Source organism: Macrobrachium rosenbergii, chromosome 7 (genome assembly GCF_040412425.1).
Source record: "Macrobrachium rosenbergii isolate ZJJX-2024 chromosome 7, ASM4041242v1, whole genome shotgun sequence".
Classification (NCBI taxonomy): domain Eukaryota; kingdom Metazoa; phylum Arthropoda; class Malacostraca; order Decapoda; family Palaemonidae; genus Macrobrachium; species Macrobrachium rosenbergii.
This window is the reverse complement of record NC_089747.1, coordinates 51,161,298-51,178,194: the sequence shown is the minus strand read 5'-3', so window position 1 is coordinate 51,178,194 and position 16,897 is coordinate 51,161,298.

Here is a 16,897-nt window from a genome sequence, read left to right as displayed (position 1 = left end):
TATATATATATATATATATATATATATATATATATATATATATATATATATATACATAATATATGTATGCATATATATACACACTATATATATATATATATATATATATATATATATATATATATATATATATATATATATATATATATATATAATGCTTTGATATTTAATATGAACTGGATAGCAACTGAAATGATTGTATGGAGGAATACTAGTCTCTTTTTTTGTGATGAAATTTCATTTGATAAAGTGCTTATTAATTGGATATTGAAATGTTTCCAACTATAACAAAGAGTATTTAAAAAATGTGAATCAAACAGGTACAAATCCTTAAGATAATATTGATGAAACAGTTTCTTCTGGTAGATCATTACATGAGAGAGAGAGAGAGAGAGAGAGAGAGAGAGAGAGAGAGAGAGAGAGAGAGAGAGAGAGAGAGAGAGAATAGCCAACGAGCTTGAGCTGGGATAGGCAATACTTGAATAAAACAACGTTTGATATTCTCTTTGTACATAAACGTTTGACTATTGGAGCAGTTAAAGCAAACAAGTTGAACCCCGATTTATGCAGTTTAAATAAAACGGCGACTTCAGAAACGGGTGTGATCCTGTAAATACCGTAAGGTTATTTGTACAAGAGAAATATAACGTCAAAATTAATAATAATAATAATAAATGTTAGAGATTATTTAGGATTTCATGTCAAACGACGGTTTTCCTAATGTAATGAAAAATGAGACTGATTACGAATTTTGTTTAATATTGTTTATATTATTTAGAAAGAAAAACGAAACATCAGGGTTTGGTTAAAAATGAGCGCAGTGGAACTCCACGCGCAAAGGCCATCCGTGCCTCCAAGCCATTCCATTTTCCCTTGCCTTCATTCAGGTGTGTGTTATCATCTTGCCTTTGGGAACCCATACCTCGGTAGGGGATCCTACCTGCAAAGATCTGATACCTTCAATAGTAATTTGACAAATTTAAATAATTCGGTAATATTTTTATTCTAATGATTGAATAAATTGTAGTTTCAACTACAACAATACTTTGATATGATACTTATGATTTCATTAAACTATATTAAGAAGTAAAAAGAGGTGCACTAATATTTCTTTTCATCGAAGAAGGAAAAATAGTTGTTTCTGAAACTATTAATATACAGGATCAAAATATGTCAAATATTTCAAGGGTTGAGTATCTGTGAGAGTTTCAGTCATACACTAATTGGCATCTATTCCTTCCATTAACAACACTTAAGTATATATAATCTAATTATAATAGGATTTACCTCATTATTTCAGATTATGAACTATTTATATAAATAACAAGACTTCAGTTTCTGATTTTCTTAATGGTAGGGATATTGGTATATTCCTGTTAACTATCGTATAATAATGATGTCTATACCATTATCTTATTACTTATTAAGGAAAGACTGAGATGGAGAATTAAGAAACTAAAAAAGAAGGAGGATTGAACGAGTCTCAATCAAATATCAGATCCTCTTGAAGAGGAGCGAATGACCTATTTATGACCTGTTTGTAATTGCATTCAGTTCCTTATACGCTAAATGCCAGCTTTACAAGTCAATTTGGTATCCCTTGCTGGCCAATCCCCCGGCCCGGACTCTCGCTCCCCCATCCAATTAGGAAATGTAAATTATTTAGCAATTTTCTATTTATTTCCACTCAGAGGTCTATATGCTTAGAATAATATTGTTGTTTTAAAAACCCATAATATGTTTTTATAGCATTTACATTAATTAAATTAATCCTAACATATATTTAAGTTTTGCGGATTATAGCTATTAGTCTCCTCTGTACCGTTTTTCATGTAAAAGCAATAGATTTTACATCCTTGGTAATATTTAGTTTCTTCATTTTTTCATTCTTTGAGTGAGATCCTTACATGCTCTATTACATTAATTCCATATCTGTTTGACTTCTTATCCAATTTTTTTTTTTTTGTTTGCCTTACGGAAGATTTACCCGAATTTATTTTGACTTACAATGAACTCCCTTGAAAAATAAATGATTTTATGATGTACTAAAAAATGAGTTACGTGCAAATCAAACTCCAGCTGTAGAACAGAAGGCAAAACACAATTCCATTTAAGTGATTCTTAAAAATACCAATTTCCACACATACATATACACACACGTTCACACACAAAACAACCTCCTTTCAGTGGCAAATATCTGCTACTGGATTTGGGAAAAAGATTTTGCTCTATAAATGAACTTTCTGTGGTTAGGCAGTGTCCTAACGCCTTTGCAGATTCATAAAAGGCTTGAATCTCCTTTCATTTCATTCCTATAGAACTTAAGAGAAATTTAAAGGTTAGACCAATCGTGAAGTGAGAGAGAAAGTGAGAGAATTCTGTAAGCCTTTCAACTCAGTTTAAAGTTTTCACCGTTTGGTTAAGGAGGAACCGAATAATTTTCCGACCTAGGTGTAATTCGATCGCATTCTGTCGTGTCCTTCATCCCTCTTCTTCTCTCTCTCTCTCTCTTCTCTCTCTCTCTCTCTCTCTCTCCCTTTTTTCTTGCAACTGTTATTGTCAAGATTTTTTCGCGTGGTTTTTGTTTTCTTACTTATTCTTTCATCCCGTGTCCATCGTTGTTGATAATGAAAAAATCATTTGCTAACTCTTGATATCATTTATTGTTATACAATTATTCTGAGGATTACAGAATGGAGAACACACAGCGCGTATCCGAAGGATGTTTATTCAGTGAGGAAGATATTTCCAAACCTTTTTCTAATTTCGCAATGCAACCCATAACTAATCTCCTTTTATGTCTAGGTTTTCGCTTATGCTATTTAATAAATACTTGGAAAATATCTTTCTTACCTCAGTGGTTTATGCAGTATGTACTTCAAGAGGATGATATGGTTATATTTTCAGTCCCATTTTTCCCTTGTGGTGTATAAACAATAAGTATATTTACAAATGTGTGTTACAGAATTGGAGGTATATCTGATCACTTTACTGTTAAGCAAAGTTAAATAAGATGGCAGTTCAAATTAAAGAAGTTGAGGTCAAAGTGTTGCTGTAAGGGTAACCCTGCCAAATTAATTTAATGATATTCTATTACAAAAAAACAGAATACAAAATAGCTGAAAATGGGTTGGATAGAGTTAAAGAAATAAAAAGTGAAAAATAAATGAAAGGGTTTATCGACCATTTATTATCTCTCTCTCTCTCTCTCTCTCTCTCTCTCTCTCTCTTAATAATGGGATGTATATGTTACGCCTTTTATGTTACTCCCATATACGCATGCACACCATGGTATGATATGGAGCATATACATTTAATATATATATATATATATATATATATATATATATATATATATATATATATATATATATATATATTTTATATATATATATATATTATTATTATATATATATATGCAGATATATATATATACATTTATATATATATATATATATATATATAATATATATATATATATATATATATATATATATATATATATATATTATATATATATATATATATATATTTTTACAGTTTTTCCGTGGTTTTAGTTTCTGTTATATTTCAGAGTATTGTGTAGCAACAATTTAAGGTAGTTTAGCCTTTGTGATTCTGACTTCGTGGGTACGGGAAAACGTAAAAAGAGGGAAAACAAAGGAGAATTTCATATGAGCTTAGGCTCTTGTTACTGGAGGGAAATACATGTGAAACACGTGGGCAAACTTAAAGAGTGTATTTACATAAATGATATCAGTACGGGAAAGAGGAACTCAAGTAGATTACTATCCTGGGAAGGAGATTCCTACGATTGAATGAAAATGGGGGTTCCAGACACGGTCCGGAGAAGCTCCACGAAATAGGATCCCTCTGTGTCGAGAGATATGCACATTATACGCCAGTAATGAAAATAGACAAAAGAATAATGAATTCGAAGCTGCACTGAGGGTGCCAAAGGAGTAATAAAGAATTTATACTCGCCGATGCAAGAGGCGCACGGACATTAGACAAGGGAGATTTCTGGGCTTTCTCCTAAGAAAATATTGAGACAAAAGCGTGACTGAAATGGGGCTCTTCCAGGGCACTTTACCTTAGCAGATTTTCCGGGAGATGCAGAAGGCGTCCGTGGATGACTTACATTTCCGAGGACGAAGCTTCTTCCACGTGGTGAGATGCAAGGCTTCCGTAAAGGGGCAGCGATGGGGGACTCAAACTCCAAGCAATGGCGTGTGGGCCGAGGATACGGTCGAAGGGCACGAGGAAAAGAGATTTTGGAAAGGGCCGCACGGGTTAGATGCAAGGGCATCGATGGGGCCAGGTGTTGTGGACGCCTTCTCACAAGTTCACTCCATATCTTCCAGCCCAGCAGGTGTGTCGAGACCGTGGGCTTTTTGCTTTTTATCCTCCTTTGGGGGCAGGGGTGCGCCCAACACAGATGCTTTGATTCATTGCACCCTGCTGCCCGCAGGGGAGGTTTTGGCCTGTAGGAGAAACGCCCAGCTTGTGATTCATTTTTACCAAGGAAAGATCTTTATCAAAAAATGGAGCGCTTTAATCTTTAAACCCTTGTTTTTAAGTCGATAGACAGGTGGTCTATCGATCGGCCGGCTGGCAGTAAATGAACAACCAACCACAACAAAGGAGGGGGGGGGAGGCAATTTGCTAGCGAATTCTTGCTAATCATAATAATTACAAGATGATGTACATACCTCCGTGTGTACATCGATATTCAAGAATGAGCGCAAATGCTTACGTTACTTCTCTACATTCTGCCTTGCAATGAACTTTACTCCTATGGTTGGTTACTTTTAATAACACATTGGGACAATTTTTCGTTAACAGAACGCAAAAGTGATTTAAACACTTGCAAAGAATAATTACTTTAGATTTGGTTACCTACTGGTAACTTTATAATGTGACTCGGAACAATTGTGAATTATAGACTAAGTATAAGGAGGCTATACAAATGAAAGAAAGGAATTAAAATACACGCGTTATTAATTTTAGATAAAAATGCATGCGGTTAGTACAATCTGCCTTGAAGAGGCTGTGTAAATGAAAACAGCGTTTATTTTTGTAAATGACATCCCCTTTACGCTGATACTGTAATGGCTATACATATTCGCATTGATAATATATCTTCGCTTAACGATTTCTTGCTTAGCCGGCCCTACACGGATTTTGACAAATGTGAGGTACAGAGTATTCATGAGGTTTTAATTCGCTAACCTTAAACTACGCTAATTTTATGCGTCCACTGCCTACTCAATGTTATGACGGGCGAGCAGACAAAAAGATGTGGGGTAGGACAAACAGAGAGATCTTGAAGGAAATGGAAGGGGTAGCAAGGGATAATAATAACAAAAGGAAAATTACCAAGACGTTACGAATGAAACTTGACCGCATATGAAAGGCGGACATCCTCAGAGCTTACAAAGGCACAACCACAAGGCAAGAGTTTATGACTCGCGATTCATTAAAATTAAAGATAAATAAATGACTAAAAGAAAGTAAATGATATTGGCAGAAGAACTAAGGGAAAAAGAGTGAGGGTTTTATTATGTTGGGCGGGAATTTATTTTCCTTCGCCTATAAATTACGGCATTCGACTATCACTTCAGTCCCAGGAGTAGAAAGTGCACCCATGTTAATTCTTCAGGAGGGGGCTGACACGCACGCCCGTGCCAAGGTATAGCGCAAGGGCGTGCCACTTCTCACCTGTTATTCTTAATGACTTGTACATTGTGTGGGGAATGGTATCCCGTATTTAATTGCCTCTTGTGGGATAATTTAAGGAAGATTAAATAGAAGGTGATAAGAGATAGAAGTTCCTGAGGAACGGAGGAAGATAGAGGAGGGCCTAACATCCCCTTCTGGATTAGGGGTGCCAAGACCTTCGAAAGATGAAATGGTGGCACAGGTGCCATGGGAGCTCTAGAGCTCTTTGTAAATTACCTGGAATGTCCCACGCCGTGGTAATTTCTCGAGCCTTTCTTAATGGGACAGTCGTCCTCGCCGGGAAGCGGAGGGCTCACATCGTGAGGGCGGCACGGAGTACCACCTGGCCTGCTGATGCGACAGCTGACGCAGGAGTGTTCCGCGGCGGTTCTACCATGATCCGTCATGCTCTTGTAGTTCATCGCCAAGCGAGATATGGCAGAATCCTGATCGCAACCAAGGCCGGGCGACGGACTGAGGCAGAGGAGGCGGTCGGGGGTGGCGTGAGCGCCGCAGGGTATCGACGATGACCCAGCTCAGGCACGGGCTGGGCGTAGGCCGCACCTGCAGGTGAGCGCCCGCGTGGTCGGGAGGAACCGCTCTTCTCTGACCGACGCCGGTGAAGTGTGCCAGGCCGGGGAAGAGAGGGGTCCTGAGTTGACCCGCGAATGGAGATCGGGCGACGCCTACGCTGGCACTAGGCAGAGTCAGGCGCCATCAGAGGTTTCCTGGGCCCGTCGGTCAGGACGGACGAGCGTTTCTGGCCCTGCTCGCATGGCACCGCAGGAATTTGCATCTCCGGAAGGGAGATTCGATTGCCAGTTCTGGCACTGGCAATTGAGCAGGGCCGGCACTTGAAGGATCGAACCGATCGAGGGGGCCACCGTACACGTACTCAGGTGGCACTGTGGGACTGCACGTCCTTCTGTACTCCAGGCGCCAGTCTTGGCTGAGGAGAAGGGAGGATTACTTCGCGTCACGGAATGACTGGGAATGTGGGACCCTAGATTGTCGTGGATTTCTCGCAGGGATCAAGCCCTGTCCCAGATGACGTCATAGCTCTCCGGGAGATGGCTTGCTACCGCAAGATTGCAATTTTGATTGCGAGGTCTTGTGACTTCAATTGGACCGTAAAGGGAGTATCATTTTGAAATTCATTTATTCCTCGATCGCGGACGAAGCCGCCTATTGATCTATAGCCCGCAGGGAACTCTCGTTCCTTCTCGGATGAGGGAGACGAGCGCCTGAGTTCCAGCAGTGACTCGGGCCGCTGCTCGCTACCCTCGTGGAGGGGCCACGTGACAGGCCCTTCCGGCGGGAGGGCCTAATGACTGTGATCTGTGACGGCCAAGGCGACGGTGGGAGAAGTTGATTTATTATTACGTAAGCATTTTGCCCATGCGAGAATGGCCATAGACCTTGCACTGCAAAGGTCTGGCTAAAGTTCTTCACGCTGCCCTGTGGAGGGCGAGGCGAGTTATTTTGTCGGTTTTCCGGGAGAGAGGAGCCGGTTTTGTTCCGGCACTGTTCGGAGTGAATGCCCTGCTTGCAATAATGGCAAGTTAGGGCTTGCCCGGTTCCCATTTTTGTGGGAATTTGAACCTGAGAGGACGTGGATTTATTTTCCGCCATGGATCCTTCTTCTTTTGAGGGTGGTGAGTTTCCCACATATTCAGCATATTCGCAACACTCGTGAGTGTTGCTGGGGCTTTTTCCACTATAAGGGTGGCGAGGGCAGGACGGGCTGAGCGCAGGAAATGCTTCGACTTAAACCGCCGAGTACCGGCGTGTTAGTGGCTCTTCGAACAGCCATTTTGTCAACGCCGCCCGAATGATACGCCTAATCGACCAAGTCTGGCCTGCTTTCTGGCCGTTTTCCAACGCCTCATCAGTAATCTCGCACGCCAGAATCGCTTGGCGCATCGCTTCCCCAGTTTCCGATCAGCCCGCGGAAGGGCGTAGTAGGCAACGAGGCCTTTCCGCCCAGGAATTTAGGTGAGAACAGAGAGTTCCGCTGGGGAGATCGCAGCACCCAGGACTCGCTCGCCCCTTTCAAGCCATACTGGTTCGGACTCTGGGTCCATTTTGGCATGAACGAGTGAGTTTGGCTAGTGGCACTCATTCCCCGCTGCAGGGGCGTGGGGTGGCGTGCTGTCGTTCTAGCACCTGAGCCTGCGGCGCGTTCTCTCTCTCTCCTCACGTTCCTCTCCTCTGCACGTTCTTTTTCCTTCTCCTGCTCTTTGAGCCATCTGCTTCTCCTCTCACAGTCCTGGGCACCTGTCTCTCTCTCTCTCTGCACGTTCTTTATCCTTCTCCTGTTTTGAGCTATCTGCCTCCCTCTCTTCACGTTCTCTCCCTCTCTTCACGTTCTTGCTCTCTCCGCCTTGGCATCGCCCACTGTTTCTTGAACCCATGCTCTCAGATCTTGTCTCGAGCAGTCCTGGGCTGTCCTTCCCAGCGGACATGTAGAATTTGAAATCCTCGTTTTGTTGGGCTCTGGTATTAGCCATTTTGAAATAATGGTTATATGATATGTCTGAGAAGACTCAGGTTGTCTGAAAAGACTCAATTGCAGGAATCTGAAACACTCAATTGTTCAGACTGCAGGCGAATGGATCTGTCTGAATACGACAGGTGATTAGTAAGTCTGGAGGAGACTTGTTAAAATTCTGATATGTCTTGAAAGACGTGGTTGTTCTTGGCTAACTAAGTCTAATGAGTACCTCGGAAAGACGTAGTTGGATTTTGTCACGCTCGACTTGGCCGGCTGTAGCGTGAAGTTAAGGAGTTGTTCTAACGACTAGAATGACTGGGGTCCCGCAAGGGCTTAGATGTGAACTACACTCATATAATGTCTCAAAAGGACTTAATTTTGGGTTCTCGTGAGGAATGAGAAATTTCGCCACGCAAGTGACGAGAATTTTTGCATGAGTCCCTGAGGACTGGGGTTTGGAGGAATTCCGCCACGCGCGACGAATTTTAGGAGTCTCTGAGGACTGGAATTTGGAGAAATTTCGCCACGCGCGACGTAGAATTTTGTGAAGTCTCTGAGACTGGAATTTGGAGAAATTCCCGCCACGTGCTTGACGAGAATTTTAGAAGTTCTAAGGACTGGAATTTGGAGAAATTCTCGCCACGCATTTAATGAGGAATTTTAGGAGTCTCTGAGGACGGAATTTGGAGAAATTCACGCAAGACGAATTCTTAGGAGTCTCTGAGGACTGGAATTTGGAGAAATTCTCGCCACGCAGTGATGTAGAATTTTAGAGCCCTAAGGACTGGAATTTGGAGAAATTTCTCGCCAATGCATTTGACGTAGAATTTTAGGAGTCACTTAGACTTGAATTACGATTCGCCCCTTAGGACTTAGAAATTACTAACGGGAAACCCAAAGAAAAATGTTTGCTGGGAAATGAATGGGGGAGAAAAAAAAATGCTACACACGCGGGCATGGGCGGGGTGGGGGTGCAGGTCGTTTGGCCAACACCGGAGGTATTTTTAGATTCTGGGTGAATGAACTCCAGAGTGTTTATATAATAATACCGCCTTGGGATTCCGGAGAATTTCCCAGTCGCCTGAGAGGATAACAGTACAACGGCCTAGTAATTTTCCCTATAAGGGATGAATTTCGCTTTCCTAACACCTAACCTGAATTCTAACTACACTGAGAGAATTTCAGCAATGCAAGCTGATTTGCCGGTCCCATCGGAATTTTATTCGCTACTTTAAATAGCAGTTCAAGCACCAAATGCGAAGTAAAATTTATCACAGAGGAATTTCTTTCGTGACTATTCCTCAAGCAAAAGATATGGCAAAGATTTTAACAACACAGAGGAATTTCGCACTATTCCTCGAAGCAAAGGATGGTTAGCACTGGTTATTTCCTAACTACCTATCCTGAAAGGCATGCATTAACTAATCTAATACGGCGGTTCTTTTCTTCTCAGTGATTACATGCGTCCTATTTCTAATTCCCAGGAACAGTCACGATTGTAAAAAAGGTTTTGCTAAGATTAACACATTACTTACGTGGAATTTTCTGGATCTGTGTGCTGGTTTTACACAAAAGGTCTGGGAATTGTCTCGTGATCCAGCTTGAGAAGGCTTTGCTAATAGCTGATCTGGCAAGTTGCAAATGCAACAGCAACACTAGGGGAACTGCAACTGCAAAATGAGATCTATGGCCAGGTCGCCATTTTTACGTTTTTCCGTGGTTTTAGTTTGAAATATGCTCTGTGAGACAGGTAGCAACAATTTAAGGTAGTTTAGCCTTGTGATTCTGACTTCGTGGTACGGGAACGAAAAAGAGGAAAACAAAGGAGAATTTATATGAGCTTAGGGGTTCTTGTTACTGAGGGAAATATTACGTAAAACACGTGGGCAAATTTAAAGGAGTGTATTTACATAAATGATATCAGTACGGGAAAGAGGAACTCAAGTAGATTACTATCCTGAAGGAGAGATTCTACGGATTGAATGAAATGGGGTTCCAGACACGTCCTAGTTTCCATTTAAATAGGATCCCTCTGAAATGAGAGATATGCACATTATACGCCAGTAATGAAAATAGACAAAAGAATAATGAATTCGAAGCTGCACTGAGGGTGCCAAAGGAGTAATAAAGAATTTATACTGCCGATGCAAGAGGCGCACGGACATTAGACAAGGGAGATTTCTGGCTTTCTCCTTAAGAAAATATTACGAGACAAAAGCGTGACTGAAATGGGGCCTTTCCAGGCACTTTACCTTAGCAGATTTTCCGAGGGCGTGTAGAAGGCGGGTCCGTGGATGACTTGCGATTTCCGAGGACGCAGTTTCTTCCACGTGGTGGAGATGCAAGGGCTTCCAAAGGTGTGCTATGGACCAACCCAAGCAATGCAGGGGCTCGAGAATACTGTCATGGGCACGAGGAAAAGTATACTTTGAAAAGGCCACGTTAGATGCAAGGGCATCGATGGGGCCAGGTGTTGTATCGCTCACAAGTTCACTCCATATCTTCCAGCCCGCGTGTGTCGAGGACCTCGTGGGCTTTTGCTTTTATCCCCTCCTTTGGGGCAGGGGGGTGCGCCCAACACAGATGCTTTGACTCATTGCACCTGCTGCCCGCAGGGGAGGTTTTGGCCTGTAGGAGAAACGCCCAAGCCAGATTACTTTTGCCTCGAAGGAAAGATCTTTATCAAAAATGGGAGCTTTAATCTTTTTTTTTTTTTAAACTCCCTTGTTTTAAGTCGATAGACAGGTGGTTCATCGATCGGGGCCGGCTGGCAGTAAATGAAACACAACAACAACCAACCACAACAAAGGAGGGGGAGGCAATTTGCTATGAATTCTGCTAATTTATAATAATATATATATATATATATATATATATATATATATATATATATATATATATATATATATGACTATTTATCACATCACTGTGATTCATATACAATCAGAAAGTTACTAAACGTCCTTTAATATCCAATTCATCTACCTCGGAAATAATATATTTTCATATATGTTATCAAGGGGGAATTTTTTAGTTGATAATAAGTCCAACACGTCCCGTAAACAACCAGCGACGGATTTGCGGACTCAGGACTACAGGACGCATCTAACGCAGTCGGTCACAAGAGGTATAAGTGAATACCTCCCATCAACTCACCCATCGAACTCAGGTGTTTTGCATTTGGAGATCGATATCCACCCACCTCTGCCATGTTGACCGTGGTAGAGGCGCTTTGTTGCATCGTAGCTACATTATGACTATTTATCACATCAATCGCGGATTCATATACAATCAGAAAGCTACAAAACGTCCTTTGGCCATCCACCCCTGGTGCAGTTGCTCTCAGGTTCCAACTTTAGAGACTTGTATGGCCTAGTGATAGCGCCTGCTTTCCACCCGAGAGACCTGGTTCAATCCCACGTTGAGTCAGAAATTTATTTCTGTTCCACACGTGATTGTGTGTTGACATTCATCTTATTCACTCAGAAGGATACAATTCGAATTAAATGCTGTCTATTGGGTCATTATTATCGGAAGTTGGGGAAAACTCTCGCTATATGCAAGCAGTTAGCTTGCCCAGGTAATTCCTTGGGTGCAGTTGCCTCAGGTTCCAACTTCTTTTAGACTTTGTATGGCCCAGTGGATAACGCCTGCTTCGGCACTCTGAGAGACCTGGGTTCGATCTCAACGTGAGTCAGAAATTTATTTCTGTTCCACACGTGATTGTGTGTTGATGATTTCTATCTTATTCACTCAGAAGGGATAATTCGAATGAAATGTTGTCTATTAACACATGAGTCGAAGTAGAAAACCTGCCGGTATGCAAGCAGTTAGCTTGCCCAGGTAATTCCTGCGCAGTTGCTCTCAGGTTTCAACTTTTTAGACTTGTATGGCCCATGGATAATGCCCTGCTTTCCACCTGAGAGACCTGGGTTCGATCCCAACGTGAGTCCAAAAAATTTATTTCTGTTCCACACGCACTGTGTTGGATGATTTCTATCTTATTCACTAGAAGGGAGAATTAATGAAATGCTGTTCATTGGTCGCCGCTGGTCAAGGAAAATCCGCTGGTATGCAAGCAGTTAGCTTGCCCAGGTAATTCTCGTGCAGCTGCTCAGGTCTCCAACTCCCTTTAGATCTGTGTCTGCGGATAAACGCCTTGCTTTCCACCCGAGAGACCTGGGTTCGATCCCAACGTGAGTCAGAAATTTATTTCTGTTCCACACGTGATTGTGTGTTGATGATTTCTATCTTATTCACTCAGAAGGGATAATTCGAATGAAATGTTGTCTATTGGGTCATTGCTGAGTCGGGAAGTTGGGGAAAATTCGCTGGTATGCAAGCAGTTAGCTTGCCCAGGTAATTCCTTGGGTGCAGTTGCTCTCAGGTTCCAACTTCTTTTAGACTTGTATGGCCCAGTGGATAACGCCCTTGCTTTCCACCTGAGAGACCTGGGTTCGATCCCGAACGTGAGTCAGAAATTTATTTCTGTTCCACACATGATTGTGTGTTGATGATTTATATATATATATATATATATATATATATATATATATATATATATATATATATATATATATATATATATATATATATACTGTATATACATATGTTGTTATTATATACATATAATGTATACACACACGATGTAAAGTTATGCGTGCTTATAGGAGGTATACATGTATCAGTAGTCAAAAGTAACAAAATTATCTTTAAATAACATCATTCTAGATGAATCTGATTTTACAATTTTAGTATGTAGAGTCTGATATGCTAACTCGAATTACTAGACTAATTAGAAATTCCTCTCACTTATTTCGTTTTCAGCCTTAAACAGTAAATTTAAGGCGGTGATTAGATTTAAGTATACCTTGGTTTTACAGACCACTGAGCTGGATTAACAGCTCTCCTAGGGCTGGGCCGAAGGATTAGACTTCTTTAACGTGGCTAAGAACCAACTCTTCATTAGCCGTCCGGAGAGTCGAACTCGGGCCTAGCGAGTGCTAGGCCACAACTCTACCGACTCACCCAACGAAGAGCTAGGCGGTGATTAGAGAAATCCCTTTGTCCTAAGAAAGTACTCTCAGAGATCGGAGCTTATGAAACGCTTCGTATATAAGAGAAAGTGATGGAAGACGATGTAACTGAATTGGAGAGAGTTATCCTGTGTAATACTTTCATTTATCTCCCAATGATACAGTTCCAGGAAATATATAAATTTGTGACATCATCATGTTGTTGATTTCACCTTTAACAATGTTAGTTGAGGCATGTGTAAAGCCAGTACACTTTAATACTCCTCTTTCTTGAGCGTTAAGCCAAACAGAATCCATAAGGAGAGAAAACTGGGATAAAGGTATGCAAGTACATATACATATATACAGTATATATATATATATATATATATATATATATATATATATATATATATATATATTATTATATATAATATATATATATATATATATATATATATATATATATATATATATATATATATTATATATATATATATATATATATATATATATATATATATATATATATATATATGTGTGTGTGTGTGTATGTATATATAATATATATATATATACACACACTTATGCATGAGTACACATTGACTATATATATATATATATATATATATATATATATATATATATATATATATATATATATATATATATATATATATATATAAATATGCATATATTTCTAACGATCTTTTTTCTTTCTGGCTAACGATATATGCGATTATTTTACATCAGAATAATGAGGGTCAAGAAAGTTAATCGATAAAGGAAAATTACGAATTTACATACTATTTCCTCTCTTGTCTTATGCTCTTGTTCAAAGAGTGTAGCTACCAAAGGGTCAAACAGCCAGTTGTGGTCACAAATTATTTGTTGGCTGCAAGTCTTTAGTCACGTGACCGTCACCGTTCTGTTTTAGACAAATAATGCCACTCTATGTCTGCGCCTCCTGCTGTGCCTTCTTCTGTGTGTTTAATCTCAGAGGAAGATATTCTTATAACCTTAGTTTGAAATGGGATCAATAAGTAACGAGAGAAGAACAATACTGAAGACAGGTGCCACTGGATTCATGTTACCAACAGTGTACGATAACGAAGACATGGTTTAGTTAAGTGTTCTGATACACAGCAGCAAAATTAGAAATTGCGAGTGGCATTAGTGTAGTTATAAATAATCTGATTAGTCAACAACTGCAATTGCTAAAGCTGTACAAAAAATGTCCGTTGTAAATTATGGTACAAGATTTATCAAAGATAAGAGAAAGCATCATCAGTAGAGAGCTGCATTTGGTAGAGAGGGGAAAAAGTTCGTGATGGAGAAAGTTAAGCTCGATGCTGCTCAAGAGATTCATAGTTTAATGCTCATGTGCAGATACGAACTTTCACTATTCATGTTAGGAATGTGAGAAGTGTTGTCTGGATGAAGAAAGTAGAAATGATTGTGCAAAGTATACTACAGCATACGAAGCAGGTTGCTATAGATAAGAAGCATAGTTACTGTGTGCGTGTGTGTCTGTTTTTTTTTTTTTTTTACTGACGGCATAATCTCCTTAGCCAATATCCTTTTGACAGATAAGTGTCCACAAATCGTGATTAGCTTCAATACTATCAGTTGTAGATATTTAACTCAACTAAATAATACACAGAGAAAGGAACAGTTTTCCATAATTGAAACCAGTTCTCCCCCTCTCCTCTCTCTCTCTCTCTCTCTCTCTCTCTCTCTCTCTCTCTCTCTCCTACAAGCTATAAGCTGCTAGGTATTGCTGATCTTTCGCTTATCCCAGTTACATAAAAGCAGCATTCACTTACAGTTATTCTCATGGTAAAGCTATCTTTGACAACACATTCTATCTTAATATCTTAATTACAGCCTTTGTCTCCGACTCTCTGTGCTTTCTGTTTTTTCACATATTTACTTTGAGAATCTTATTTCCCTTTATTTAGTGAGAATATCCCGCGTGTTTCTTTTAGGCTCTTCTCTGTTTCCTGAAGATCCACGTCCTTCCGAATCATTATTCCTTTAGCTTTCAAACAATGCAAGTTTCGCTTCCTTCATTATTCACTCAGTTCCATTTCATGCACATTCTGCGCCCACATTCAGAGAATGTGAATTTAGAATTTGTTACCGAATACTTGTTCAAAACTGTTACGAAACAAAATGAAGATGAATGCAGTTTCTTTCTTCCCCCGAGCAGATAGTCATTTATGAACTTTCTCTCTTACTCAGGCGTAACACTTCTGAATGTTCCCATAGAATCTATGAATAATACATTCACCCGGAATTACGCGTTTCCTGAAATATTATAGCCATAATATTTCATACTTTTTGGAGTGATGACATGAAATTTAATTAACATAGAAAGGGGAGGCAATACATTAGACTTAATTAGTTTCGATATCCCCGAAAACACTGAAGTTTATTTTTTACGGAGTTTTTAGATATTTTTCGTAAATATTTGCAAGAGAATCTGCAAATGATTCTAATCAGAAAATATTTTACTCTGCTGTGAAATGCACCAAGAAACTCTCATATGAGATAAATCAATAAGCGATAAAATGAAAAACCAGTATTATTGTAATGATGCATTCATACCATAGTTATCTCTCTGTACCTAATAAAAAAAAACTCTTAATTCCTGTTTTTTCTCAAAAGGGCAAGTACATGATATTAAACTGTCGCTAATATAACTGAAACCATGTTTTATATATAGCATATATATATATATATATAGTTATATATATATATATATATATATATATATATATAGAGAGAGAGAGAGAGAGAGAGAGAGAGAGAGAGAGAGAGAGAGAGAGAGAGAGAGAGAGAGCAAAAAGCAGACTTTGGTGGAATAAAAGTGTATGAAAATCCTTTTTTTATTTGCTCAATAAGTGACGTGCTTCCTTAACGCTATACTTTGGGATGGAGGTAGCATTGCTTGCCGTGTTGAGTTTGGTTAACTATGTTTTCTCTAGCGATTCCCAATCACGGAAAGCATCTATGGGTGTTATCCCAACCGTTATATTATTATTATTATTATTATTATTATTATTATTATTATTATTATTATTATTATTATATGAATTTAATTTGGGATGGGCTCAATATCCCGCTACAAACGAGAGAGAGAGAGAGAGAGAGAGAGAGAGAGAGAGAGAGAGAGAGAGAGGGATCACAAGTCATTCACGGCAGCATTACGTGTTGATAGCCCTATAATATCTTGCACGGGGAGACATGAATCCTTGTATGAATAAATTTCCACGCACAGAAACGTGGAGATGAAAGCATCCATAATGAAATCGCATGCATATGGTAATGCATAATGCATAAGGAAAGCGAGACGTGGGGAATTTGTGAAACGTAGCGTTGCGAATAATTCAATCTGGGGCTGAGTCAACTCAGAGGTGGAGTCTTCTGATCTGCAACCGTTTAACCGAGGACCAAATTCATTCTTGCTCTCTGCTGACGTCTCCTGATTTCAGGAGAATTGGTTTCTATTGTCTATTCCCTCATTATTATTTATTTGTCACCTTTTCCTATAACTTGTCTCTCTCTGCAGACTTATTTCCTTTTGGAGCCCTCTTGGGTATATGGTCTGTTGACTCTGTCCATGAGGGTTTTCAGCTGAAGATTTAAAAAACGAAAAGAAAGG